The sequence below is a fragment of the Amblyomma americanum genome, chromosome 1 (assembly GCF_052857255.1).
Source record: "Amblyomma americanum isolate KBUSLIRL-KWMA chromosome 1, ASM5285725v1, whole genome shotgun sequence".
In the NCBI taxonomy this organism is placed as follows: domain Eukaryota; kingdom Metazoa; phylum Arthropoda; class Arachnida; order Ixodida; family Ixodidae; genus Amblyomma; species Amblyomma americanum.
The window spans coordinates 269608511-269622374 of NC_135497.1; the positions used below are offsets into that span (position 1 = coordinate 269608511).

Genomic DNA, 13864 nt, shown 5'->3' on the forward strand with positions numbered 1-13864 from the left:
CGGTCGGCGCCGTAGGCGGTGCGTCGAGGTTCGGTCGCCGACCTTCCACATCTGGCTGCCTGTGTACTTGCTTGCGGCTATCGTAGGCCGGCGCGGCTGGAGAGATAATTGCCGCGGCGTTGTAGCGGGCGAGCGAGCTTCGGTCTCTTTTATTTCATTTCTTCCAGCAGCCAAAGCATTTTCCGCGCTGGGCGTCCGTGTTCTTGCCACGGCGAGTACACGCGGCGCCGTCGATGGCCGCAACTTTGACCCACTGGTGATCGGTCCACTACTCGCGGTGTGCTACTTCGTGTTCCTGACCGCCGAGAAGCATTTTCTGTTCCGCTTCTGCTTTCGGCACGTTACTTCGAAACAAGTGGGTGCGCAGTCATGAGTACGCTTGTCTGGAGCGCGCTTTGCTGGGCAGAGGGAGCGAAATTTCTAGGCATGGGCTGAGCGCGCTCGAGAGCAGTCGCGTATAGATATACATGTGGTACAGACACAAGCTTCGTGCTCACAGCAGAGCAGCTGCGTAAGTATGTTTTGGTCTTCTACGCAGCGAACGGCTCGAGCGCTCTATAGACAAGCCTGCTCGCGGCTGTACGTCTGGTCGCCCCAACGAATGTTGGCCAGCTTAGGTCCAGGAAGTGAATTTGCGAAATAGTGGCCCACGGTTCGAGAGGTATACCTGTCTCGGCGACTTGGCCCGTTATTTTGTTGAGTACCGAAGAGGTGCAGTTTCGCGGGACCTGGAGACTCGGCCGCACGTGTGAAGCGCTGGCGAGCCCCTAGATTCTCGGGCGTGCTTGTGTGGTCCGCCCTTTATAGATGAAGCAGTGCCTTCGGTGTTTATGGTACACCCCCGGGGCTGTTCGGTGTCACACGGGCGTTCATTTCCGCGGAGCCTGCTGCACCTTTCCTATTTGGTTCAGCTATGCGAAGACGCCTGGATTTGACTTCCGATTTGCAGCAGCTGTTTTAACCAGCCTAAGGGAGATTCGAGTACAGGTTTACATATCTCTACCGAGCATGTCTGTGGAATGCCACGTTTAGTGTTCCTTTTGCCGCTTTGTGTGCCGTGGAGCTGTCCGAATCGCCTTGCCATCGTCTTGCCAGCCATTTACGTGCCTCATGTGGCTCCTAAATGTCTGGCTGTGCTGGTGGTGAAATATCGCGACACCCAATAGCTTGTTAAAATGAGCACAGAGAGACCTGGAACCGGGTCCTTGCGCAAGCATGTGTGTTGAATTTGGCTTGCAAAGTCTCGTATATCATGACCTTGTGTGCTGCAGCGTAAAAAAAAGTGGGGGAGGGGATACTGGACTGGTAACGTAATCACAAGTAATTGTTATCTTTCATATTCTTTATTTGGGCAGTACTGAAGGGTTTGATTTCGGAGTTAGACACAAGGAAGGGGGAGGGGAGTGGGCTCCTGACTGGGTCCATGCAGTGCTCGCTGGGTACAGCAACCCCGTGCCGTATAACTCGTAAATCAGGATAAACAGAGCGTTTCTCTTTAATCAGAGTTATTCAAAACACGTTACTCAGTCAATTAAAACATGTAACGCACTTAATCCATAGGTAACAAACACTTTTGAACGGGGCATCCGCCTGGCCAGCTGACCCCACTGTTTAGACAGTTTTAGCATAACGCAAGGAGCGTTCCGTTGCCACGATCCGCTTACGCATGCACCACCCTACTGCACTTGCTGAGTGGCAGGTCCCGCGGTCGACCTCTCTGGCTCATCGGCGCATGCGCGGTTGTTGCCTTTCGAAAGCGTGTATCACAATATGCATTGATCGCGGAAGCCGATTTCGGCGTAACGGATCGTGGATCTCGACAACCGTAAAACTCCCTCGTGTAGTATTCTCACAAAAGATTTGTGTTGAATGAAATGAGACACCCTCTGTCGTTCGTACCACACCGAATGCGGATAACCCGCCTGTCATGAATTCACCGGCATTTCGAGACTCGGCTGTAACGTCCTCTTGAGCTCCTAGCGGTCGCCAACCTCCCCGTACCAGCAGGCGCCTTTGTTTCGGTGACGCGAGACGTGTCTCTCAGCCTCTTTATCCGTTCGTTCACCGCCAACGGCGTTGGCACTAGCCTTGACAACGACCGCTGACGCACTTCTCAAGCAAGACGAACTTTTTTTACCTTTATTTTTTTTTTCGCGCGGGCAGGTCTTTTCCCTCCCTTTTGTGCGAAGCACTTGTCACTGTTCTTTTGCTTGCGCCCGGTCCTAATTGTCTTTCTCAGCGCCCCCACCCCGTTGCGTTCTCCATGCAGGCACGGGATTTTCCTTATTTTGCTTTACCGTAACCCAAGGGGGTGGTTCCACCGCTTATTGCGTACATGCGCATAGCGGTGACGGTTTGCCGCGTGCAGCCCGACAAATGGGCATTTTCCTGGGTCAAATTTCCGCTTTTTCTCTTGGTACCGTTATCGTCGCAGCATTGGCTATGGCTCTTCCCCCTCCCTGTGTCCTTCCGGATGTGTGAGCTATGGCTGCATCTTCTATCCGGGCTTTCTGAGTGCACTCTCAGAGACGGCTGTGCGCGCATATGACCTTTACAGCGCTAGCTGGTTATGACACTATGCGTGTTTCGACGGAGAGCTTATTATAAATTGTTCTTTTCTGTCACGCGCAGTGGATGCCATTCATATGCGGTCGTCGCTGACGCTCCAACATTGTGACGTGTCCCACGCTTTGTGGAGAAAGCCGCTTTGAGGTTGTGTTGCTATGCTTGAAAGCTCCACACATAACTCGATCTTGTGACTGCGGTCTCTGGCTCACGGAATCCCAAGTATCACAGGGTCTGCCGCACGAACATCCTTTCCATTCTACCTTCATTTGGAGGGAAATGCACGTCAAAGCCTGTGTTGGCTCTTGTGCTTCAGTCGCTTGCGCTCTTAGGGCTGGTAGGTAAAATTGCACGTACAAATTGCATTCGTTTTGTTCTTAGCCGCAGTACTGTGACATGGTAAGTTCCAACAGCCCAATTAAAATTGAGTAATCAGCGTGGTATGTCACGATGTGACATAGCAAAATGACGTGCGGATGTCGGTGTGACATTTATATGACGATTTGAACATGATATCGGTTCGTCAGCAGGTCGGCATAGGTGAAACTGAAATGAATGAATGCGGCTGTCCTGCGCGGCCAGAAAACCGAGGAGGTTGGCCTAAATCAGCGTTTATACCCTCCAACAGAGGTGGGCAACCTCATGAGGTCGACTTCAACCTCAAAATGACCTCAACCTCACGTCGTAAGGTGAGGTTGAGGTGAGGTCGGCGACGGGCACAAATTTTGTGAGTGAGGTCAGCAAATCAGACCTCAACCTCAGGCGTGAGGTTGAGGTCGAGTGAGGTCATCATTCAGTGAGGTCAAAATTTTGAGGTTGAGACTGTTTGCAGTTGTCACGCCTTACTCCGACGAGTGCCGCTTCCGAAGCGGAGTTGCAGCGCATCACCGCAGTGTTCATGCAATGACGCTTGGTGTTCGGTTTCCCTGTTTGGACAACCGGATTCCACAGTTCCCTCTTAGCTTCCGGTGCTGCGCCGTAATGTCCGTTCAGTCCGAGCTTACAGGAAGACGCAACCCTCTGGTCTTCCCGGAAGGAGTGTTACTTTCACAGCACGCCACTCTCCCTTCCCCTTGTCCCGCTGGCGTAGCACCCGGCTGCCTGCCGGTCGGATCAAACTCCCGGGAGCGCGCAAAGCACGTAACTCACGTTGACCCGTGGTAGGTTTCTCTGCTGCCGCAAACAAATAAGTGCAGTCCAACAGGCGCGCTACAAATTCATCGCAGCGCGGATGGCCACAAGCAAGACTGCTTCGTGTTCATGCTCGTTGCCGGCACTGACGTCATGGCTCTTGCCTTGCAGTCGAATAAAGGGGATCCTGCTGTACCTTACAAGCTGACTTAACGGAAACTGGAGTAGTCGGCACAGGCGAGAGAATGTGATTCAGGTGGTTTCTAACAAGGACACCTGCTGATTTGATTTTTTTAAGCACGAAGCCAGAAAAACCTGTATAACACAGTCAAAGCGTTTGATCGGTGTCTTCCAGTTTCGAATCTCACACTATACTTCTTGGTCTCCTGTTCCTTGTTCCTTTCACGGAAATTCACATATTATGCTGAAACACCGCAGCACGGGGCGACCGTACAGCATAGTGGTATTATAGAGGTAAAATATGCAAAACTATAGTGAATGTATGATGATGTGGTAGCCTTTTTTAATGAAGATGTGTGAATGGAACTGATTACATGCTCGCGCTGTGCTGCTCAGTCGCTGTTTCAAACCTAATATGACGTTTGATGGGGAACACTGTTGTTCGCTTCTGTTTTTAGTGTGCGATTTTTGTTAGTGTGGTTCTAATCATTCCCTTTTTTTTTCTCGTATGGGATCAGTTAGGTTGGTGGCCTGCCTTGCAGACGACCAGGCACTACACGTTATCTTTCCCTTAACTATTTTGCAGAGACCCATCGTTCGCCTGAAACGGCTTTGCAGAATTCTCGCGCGGTGCTCGTGGGTAAAAGACGTCGAGGATGCTGGCGTACCATTGATTAGTTCAGTTTTGAAGGAAAACAAGTGACTGACTTAAGCAGCTTGTCTCAGACTGGTTGACGAAATGGTACCCAGAATTCTGTTGAGACGTATGAGTACTTAGGCGGTTTTTTTTTTCCCCCGGAGTGGTATGGGGTGGGGGGTGGGGGGATCGGAAAAATATTTCGCTCCGGGGAAATTTCAGCGGAGAGCCATGGTGCTCTTGACAGTGTGCGGTTCACGCTGCCCACTCTAGGCCAGGCGTTTCGGCCCGTGTGATTTTAATAGTTGGCACACTGTTAGAAGACGTAATCTAGCCTTTTCTTTCAAAATAGCGTGGGTTCTCCAAGTCATCGGAGAATTCCCAGGATTTCGAAACCATTACCATCGCCACCTGGAGGGAAGTGGCGTAAACGGGGGAGGGTCTTGACCTCCCAGGAACACCAACATCATCATCCTTAATTATTAGCTGCAGGTATTCCTATTTTCCCGCACAATAATTGTCGTCGGCTGCTGGGTAATGTACAATATTTAATCAATATTCTGGCAACTTTTAATTTGGGAGCGGTATATCAGACTTCCCCGGGCTCATAAGGATACATTGTTAGCATCATCATCATCGCCACCATCTCGAAAGTCAAACGCTTGTGTCGTGTCATGATCTTTGCAGTATGTCATACATGAGAACTGGCGCGTTTACCTGCTGGACAATCCGAATATCATTAATGTGGACCGGGTTGTGGGCACGCTTTGTAATGCGTCATGCGCGCATGTGTAGTAATGTGACATCCATATGGATCTTGAAATGGGGGTGGAAGGGGGTGAATGGGGGCCTGGTATGACAAGAAATTACATCGTTGTCAAGTGAGTAGGTGTGATGTCATATAACAGCGTCGTCACGTGACTAGGTTTGATGGCACATTACATCGCTGTCACGTGATTTGGTATGACGTCACACTCACATGATGCAATCACTAATTATACTAGTTAGTCTTAGCGTTACATAATTATATTAGTTAGCATGAAATAATTATGTGACGTCAACATCTTCGTCGCGTGACTCGTCGGCTCGTGACGTCGCATGGCGCCGTTTCTTGCGGGCACTTTTTTGCGGATATGACCATGAAAATGAGCATCTAATGCTTTCGAATTAATAAAAGAAGCCGCTCGCTTCTACACAGACATAAATACAATGTACTACAGTCGCAGCTTGTTAAGTGTTTTCGAAGCAACATACAGAGGACTGAAAAGAGCATTCTCTCAATGCCGGATAGAGCTAGAAAATTGGAATATACTGATTTGCGTCTGCATAACCGTAACATTGTAAAGTACGTCGGTAACTATTGTCAAACCTGAAAAGAGTATCGTAAACACCTACCTCTCCTCCCAGTTTCTGGTAGATGGTGTAGAAGGGTTGTGTTTGTCAATTGCGGTTCCGAGAGGCTTCCAATACGAACAAGTATACACAAAGCAGGTTGCCAAATATTGATACATATAAAGTACTCACCGACTTACTGGTGGTAACCGCGTATGGGACACCCCTGCCCGCAGGCCATATACTGAGTACTGAGGGTTCATCCCATATAATAAGCTTCTCCTATTGCGTGCACATCAATAGTGTCCGCAGACACCTTATTAAATAATACCATCATCATTTTGGCTTTCCTGTCTCACAGGATTCTCAGAATTGTTTTTAACTGAAAAACTTCTTAATCACTTTTTGTTTTGTTTTTCGTTTGTTTTCTGAGGTCGAGCAGCCGACCTCAACCTCACAGTTTGAGGTTGAGGTGAGGTTGAGTGAGGTCAGCAGTGGCCTCAGCAAAAGTGAGGTGAGGGCGTCTAAGGAGACCTCAACCTCAGCTGATGAGGTTGCGGTTGAAAGAGTTCGGTAAATTCTTTTTGAGGTTGAGGTGAGTTCCAGATTTTTGAGGTCAAATGCCCACCTCTGCCCCCCAGCGACGCCGTTAGGTTCATTTAATGACAGCACTGACAATGGATGTCTAATTTGAAATAAAAGGAGGACTAGTGAAGACTGCCTTCAGCTTTGGGGTGTCAACATAGTTTTAAGGCCTAGCATAGCCAAATTGCTCAGCTGCATAGAACAGGGTCTAAATCTGTGCCACATTTTTTTTTCGAAGTTAAATGGTACTAAATTATGTACATTTGGCTGCCTGTAAGAAGCAGCTTTGAGGCTTTTAACTGCACTGATGGTATTGTAATTGTCGTTATATTTGTCGCAGTTTCAAGCTCCCATGGGAACTTCGAAGTATTTTGAAGCGTCTGACTGCATTGTCAGTGCAAGTGAGCGAAACTGCGACAAATAGGCAATCATAGCTGGTGGAATCTGTAATGCCCCTGAACAGGACTGTGTCCATTATGTGCTGCATCTTCTCTGTCGGCGCTTTGCACTTATTTGCGCTTTCGTAACAAATTAATTCCCCTCAAACAAATTCGTTAGTCTGATTCCATTCTGTGTTGTACAACACTATATTTTCGTTTTGGTACTTTCATGGGTCAGATCCGCTGTTGCCGGGTCTGATTCATAACTTCACACTCGGTACTACCATACTTCACGCTTAAAATGCAGTTGGTGTGATGTAACGTGATAAAGCGAATCGGTATAGCCTTAGAATGTATGGCTTCTTAGCGCTTGTAAGTTGATGTATCTTAATTGTGTATATGTGCCTCGTCGTTGCAAAAATGCCATCTGCACTTATAACTAGCACGCGTTTCTCTTATGTTATTCATTAGAATAATGTTTCCGGAAGGCACCGGAGTTGTTTTGGCAGTCATTTTTCCAGAAAAGTGACCTCACAATAATGAAGGCATTGCCAACCGAATCCTAATAAGTGGCGCAACTTAAACCAACGAGCCTACTGTATACTCGTGCTCTGCTTCAGCATTTCATCAAAATTTGTTACGAAGGCAGTGAACTTGCAGGATTCTGTCGAATATTGCAGTGAATTCTGTGATGTTCTATTTGCTCAGAAGGTGATAAAAAAAAAGTGAAACTCCGCTCTGCTTCGAGCCTGCGTTTTACGAAAAGGTGGTCCGCTAGGAATTCTCGCCAGCAAAGACAGCGGTGGCTTTTCAGTGCTCGCTCAATGGAGGTTAATGGTATTTTCTCTCCAACGTCAACCTTGGATATTGTTGCTCGCTCCAACACAAGCCACTTGTTCGGACCGCTCCCGGTTTGCCGGTAGATCTAGAGCAAATACCGACCTAGCATTATCAGAAAGAACGTCCGCTAGGATATGACGCTCGTTCCTGAAATATTTTCTCTACTACTTCATTTGGCTCGGTCAGAGCCCGCGTGCAGTTTTTTTTTTTCCATGCGGGACGGCTTCTAAGGGAAGGCGTTGCCACTCATATAAATGAGGCGAGGAAATTCTTGTTCATATGTATCTGATTGCCTTGCGCGTTCCTTGTCACCGCACGTTCACTATTGCCGAGTGCGTCTAGTGCGGGAAACATCGCTGTGTATGCCTTGAGTGTGCACCCGCACCGACAGCTTACAGCATGGGCCAAAAAGCTTTGCTCAGATGTCATGTAGCTGCTGCGGGCAGGCTCGCTTGAAACAGCTTGCGCATTCTTTTTTTCGGGACGCCATTGCTCCTCAATTTAGGGTCATGAGGCGTGGTTCAACCTGTCTTTCACGCGCTCCAGGATTGATACGTTGCATCTCCATCGTTTCTGTATTCCGGCGGCTTTTGATCTTTTTCGAAGTACCGATGCGTATGGTGTGCTGGGCGCTCAGTTCTGCGTGCATGTGGGATTGCCACTGTTGTCCGAATTTCGCGTCTTTTTCTTTTTCTTTTTTCTGGCATCGTTCCGAATATCTGCTGTGCCGAGTCAACAAACTCTCTGTTGTGCAGGGGAAACCAGGCACCTGTGCACATGTGCAGAGGCCTGGCATGCCGTGCTCACCATCTTGCCGCCTTGCTCGCAAGGGTCATGTCATCGCCTGCCCACTTTGCTGTGTTTTGAGTTTAATATATGGTTCTCTCAGCGGGGGCCGACTGCGCTTAGTGTCCAAGCTTTATGTATTATCGCGTCAGAATTACAATTACGGCCCCTTAGAACCGCAAACAGGCAGGATTTTTAATCAGTGAGTCAGTATAGGTAGCGCAGAAAAAGCAAGCCTCCAGTAGGTCGGTATAGGCTTTTTAATCAGTGAGTCGGTATAGGCAGCGCAGAAAAAGCAAGCCTCCAGTAGGTCGGTAGGCTTTTTAATCCGTGAGTCGGTATAGGCAGCGCAGAAAAAGCAAGCCTCCAGTAGGTCGGTAGGCATGTAAGCACTGAACGAATGTGACTGAAACCATTCAGCGCACACTCCCCCGACATGAATGTGTTTTTTTTAGTACGGAAAGACGACTCTGTTAGTCTGCTCAGTTTTTACATTAAGTGACTAGATCCAAAAAAAAAAACGAAAAACTTCTGCCGTGCACCTGGTGGGACTCGAACCCACAATCTCTGGTTCCGGAGACCAGCGCCTTATCCATTAGGCCACAGGAGCGCGCGCTTCCGGGCTTAGGAATGGACTAGGCAAAGGCCGCTGCTAAGGAAAGAAGAATAATAGTGTGTATAATACACTGTACATTATGAATTTTTGAAGGACATGGTTGTGCAGGTTATGACTTTTTTTTTTTGTGTGTGTGTGAACTAAGTAGCTTGTACGGAAGTGTACTAGGATGGGAGCAGTTTATGCCATATAAATGAGTGTACGACAGACCTTGTGTCGCTATTCCTTGCGTGCGCAGTGCAGGCTGTTTGAAACGTTCAGTTGTCCGTACTCACTCAGATGGCTTAGTGACGATGGCGTTCGGCTGCTGATCCCAAGGTCGCGGGATCGAGTCCCGGCCGCAGCAGCCGCATTTCGATGGAAGCGAAGCGGAAAAGCCGCCTGTGTGCTGTTACTCCGGAGCCCATCAGTACGGCGTTTCTCATAGGCCATGCGCAGCTTTGGAGCTCAAACCCCACTTACCGTGCCATATTCCGCTGTGCTGCAGCAACGTGTAGATTGGCCACGCCAGCCGAAGCACTAATTAATGTCCGCTCACGAGAGCACCGAGCGTTCCTGTCACGTCTGACGGCGCAGTCGCACTGCAGGCAGCGCGGGTGCACTCCACTGTTTTAGTTAATATAATAATAATTAATTGGTCTTCGAGGAAAGGAAATGGCGCAGTGTCTGTCTCATATATTGGCGGACACCTGAACCGCGCCGTAAGGGAAGGGATAAAGGAGGGAGTGAAAGAAGAAAGGAAGAAGAAGGTGCCGTAGTGGAGGGCTCCGGAATAATTTCGACCACCTGGGGATCTTTAACATGCACTGACATCGCACAGCACACGGGCGCCTTGGCGTTTTGCCTCCATTAGGGCGCGGCCGCCGAGGTCGGGTTTGAACCCGGGTACACCGGATCAGTAGCCGAGCGCTCTAACCACTGAGCCACCGCGGCGGGCAAGTTAAAAATTGAAAATTGATTTTTGAGGAAAGGGAGTGGCGCAGTGATAGTCTCGCATCTCGGTGGACACCCGAACCGCGCCGTAAGAGAAGGGAGGAAGGTGGGAGTGAAAGAGAGAAAGGGCTCTGTTTTCCTTTCCTCAAAAATCAATTTTCAAGTCGAAAATTGAAAATTGATTTTTTAGGCAAACCGTCACCTTAGGGCGCTCGGCTACTGACCGGAGTTCCCGGGTTCGAGCCCGACCGCGGCGGCTGCGTTTTTATGGAGGCAAAGCGCTATGCCGCCCGTGTACTGTACGATGTCGGTGCACGTCAAAGGTCCCCAGGTGGTCGAAATTATTCCGGAGCCCTCCATGCCTACTGTGATTGAATGTGTGCGTAGATGGTGTCTTCCGGAGTGGACTACTTTATACTGTGAGTAAATGTGTGTATGGAGTGTGGCACTACAATGGCCTATGTTCTACTGTGACTGAATATGTGCATAGATGGTGACTTCTGGAGTGGACTGTGATGTGAACTGTGTGGATTGATTGTGTGCATAGATGTTGACTGCGGGAGAGAATGTGTGCTATTATAAGAGACTGTGCGCTTAGCGGGGTAGAGCGGCATTGTTAATATCGAAGGGACGCTGCGGTGGAGCAATTGCCGGCAGACAAAGCAAGGCTAACCCCACCTGTAGCATTCAACACCTCAACCTCCGGAGCCCTCCACTACGGCACATCTTTCTTCTTTCACTCCCTCCTTTATCCCTTCCCTTACGGCGCGGTTCAGGTGTCGAAAGAAATATGAGACAGATACTGCGCCATTTCCGTTCCCCCAAAACCAATTATTATTATTGTTATTATTATTGAGGAAATGGCGCAGTGATTGTCTCGCATCTCGGTGGAAACTCGAACCGCGCCGTAAGGGAAGGGAGGAAGGTGGGAGTGAAAGAAGAGAGAAAGGGGAGGGTGCCGTAGTGGAGGGCTCCGGAATAATTTCGACCTCCTTGGGATCTTCAGCCTGCACTGACATCACACAACACACGGGCGCCTTTGCGTTTCGCCTGCATCGAAACGCGGCCGCCGCAGCCGGATTTGAACCCGGGAACTGCGGCTCAGTAGCCGAGCGCCTTAACCGCTGCGCCACAACGGCGGATCCGCCACTCTTTAGCACAACTGTGATTTTTGGAAGGGAAATAACAAAACGCAAATAGGGGACATGTGCGTCATCGAAACTTCTCAGTCTTTCTGATGAAGGTGTCGGATTTTTCCGGCGATTCGGAGATCGTCGAGTTTCGACCGCGATGCTTTGTACACTTGTGCCAAGCCGTTGCGTAATGTTTTTTTATGCTTCCATTTTTCCAAGTATTCTCCGTCCACTGTCGTGCCCTGTCGTGTTCCTTATCTGTGCTTTTGGGGTCACCGCTGACTCTGTTCGTGCATTCGTACGCCATCAGCCGGTACCTGCGTTGCTTGCGTAAAATGGACCGCGATAGGCAGCACCACTCAGGAGTGAACAACACCGAAGAGAGGCCTGTCTCTCAACTTAAAGCGCGTCAGGTGTATCGCCGGGCGCCTTCAGAGAATGGCATAGGCGAGGTAGAGGCCGTCGTAGCCATCGGTTCAGTTTCAGTTCAGTATGGCTCGAGGTCGCAGGAGATGAGGTCTGGGTAATTATAGTAGAAACAGTGCGAAGGAGTGATGGATACAGGCGCTGGTGTGGTGTCTGTCTCGCTTCCCCGTCCTTTGCGCTCTTTCAAATATTCCTGTACACCCTTGGGCACAGTGACAGAATGCTCGTGGCGGCCTAATAGCTTCGCGCCATGGTCGCCTCGCGTACGAAGCGTCACGCCTCGTCCAGTATCTCTTTAGATCCGGCCACGCGGTCTTCGTACACCTCTGTACGCTGGCCGTGGATGGTTGGTTATAGGTGATTTTGAGATACCCACTGAAGCGGGGTGGTTGAGCTCGTCTTTTCATTTCCACCCGAAATTCGTCCTTGGTCAAGAAAGGCAATGGTTCTGGACGGCAGACTGCTGGATGCTTGTTTGCTTCTGTAAGCAAGACACCTAGCCCACCATTCATTGCGATCCTACTTACGGCACCAATCCGCCATCGATCTCTGGGTAGTTGATGTTCACGTCCCCGCTGTCTGAAACCTAAAACGCCGGAGAGCCTAGCTGTTGTCAAGAAAGCTTACAGGGGTTGGGACATCAAATTTTCAGGCAATAGTAAGCTTGTTATGGGCTTCCTCTGTATGTAAGGTCACCACGGCGAAGTATTGGACGCAACAAGCGCTTAAAATATATTTTAATTGAGCTCCAAAGAGTCCCTAAGTGCTCTTTCTCACGATGGAGGCCTATCGCTAGCGCTATAGGTAGTGACGTAGAGCCCTGGGAACGATATTAGTGAATAGCAGTGACATCACAACACAGTAACGTGACGTATACTATGAACGGCGACGCGCGACATCGGCGAGGCGCTGCTTCGGCGACTCAGCGGTTGGTGTGCTGATCGGCTTATATGCCGTTGCTGACGCACCAGCCGACACCACATATCGACGGCCGAGCGAAACCTTCACATCGATGACACGATGACTCTCTTGTTTGCACCTTCTCCGCAATACGAATATGCGAAACGAGCGACTACATTTCGTATATTCACCCTTCGACTCACCTGCAATACGAATAGGCCTAGCGAGTCCGCCGGTTTCATATGTGCAATGTCTGCGATTGTGGAGAGCGAGTTGAAAAGTTTTAGCGGATACATATAATCATCTAGCGTAGTTTTGACAACAGTGACCTGAAATCGAGGATTGTTTACATCTTAGGACGCAAATACATCTAGCGGGAAGCGCCGCTGCTAGGCGGTGTGAAGCAATCTGTCGGTCAATGCCGCATGCGCCCGCGTCGGCAGCTACAGTCGTCGGCGTCGCTTGAGGGCAACAAATTAAGCCATTTTAAAGCGAAAGTTTCATTGGCCGCAAACTCGCGATTTCGCCATGGCGGTACTCCATCAGGGCACATGACGTCACAACGCGCGCCTCGCCGCGCCATCTCGCATGACGTCACACCGCGCCGCCCGCCGCCGTTCGGTAGGACGTGGCACCGTGTTCCTAGTCGTTGCGCTCGCCTCCGCTCGCTTCGACAGCTGCGTCGCATGTGTGATAAGATGTCACAGGATTGAAAAGGAGAGCTGGCGTGCGCCGCAACCACAGTTGAGGCGACAGTATGGACGGCGACAATTCTGATAAGCTGGAGGAGGCCTGGAATCGACAGCGGAACGAGATGAAGAGGAAACGAATCGCCCAGGAAATTTAACAGACGAAAAGCGCGCCGAACGACTGGCCCAGCGCCGCCGTGAATATGCCACCGCGAGACGCACGTTTAACGTCCGGTGTGTCGACCCTAGCAGCAGCGACAGCAGCCGGAGGAGAGACCTGAGTCCTGCTTCACTGAAGACGGCCTGTGATGAGCGATGGAATGCGACCAAGAGACTTCAGCGGCGGTATCAAGAACAACGTTCCGTTAGCCTAGAGAATAGGCGTAAAAATGACGCGACCCCTTCAATCCTTGGATAGCCTCGGTGCTGAAATCAAACATGACCCGGGTTCGAACCCGACCGCGGCGGCTGCGTTTTTATGGAGGAAAAACGCTAAGGCGCCCGTGTGCTGTGCGATGTCAGTGCACGTTAAAGATCCCCAGGTGGTCGAAATTATTCCGGAGCCCTCCACTACGGCACCTTTCTTCCTTTCTTCTTTCACTCCCTCCTTTACCCTTCCCTTACGGCGCGGTTCAGGTGTCCAACGATATATGAGACAGATACTGCGCCATTTCCTTTCCCCCCAAAACCAATTATGCCTGAACTTCATACGTTGTGGAATATGTGAACAA

General features: G+C 49.9%; 1 protein-coding gene and 1 non-coding gene across 2 annotated transcripts in view; one reads left to right on the plus strand and one right to left on the minus strand.

Moving 5' to 3' along the window:
* LOC144115062 (SUN domain-containing ossification factor) overlaps positions 1–13864 on the plus strand; it is a 100354-nt gene that overhangs the window by 12010 nt on the left and 74480 nt on the right.
* On the minus strand, positions 8974–9046 carry TRNAR-CCG (transfer RNA arginine (anticodon CCG)). The gene has a single exon. It is a non-coding gene; the product is annotated as a tRNA-Arg (tRNA).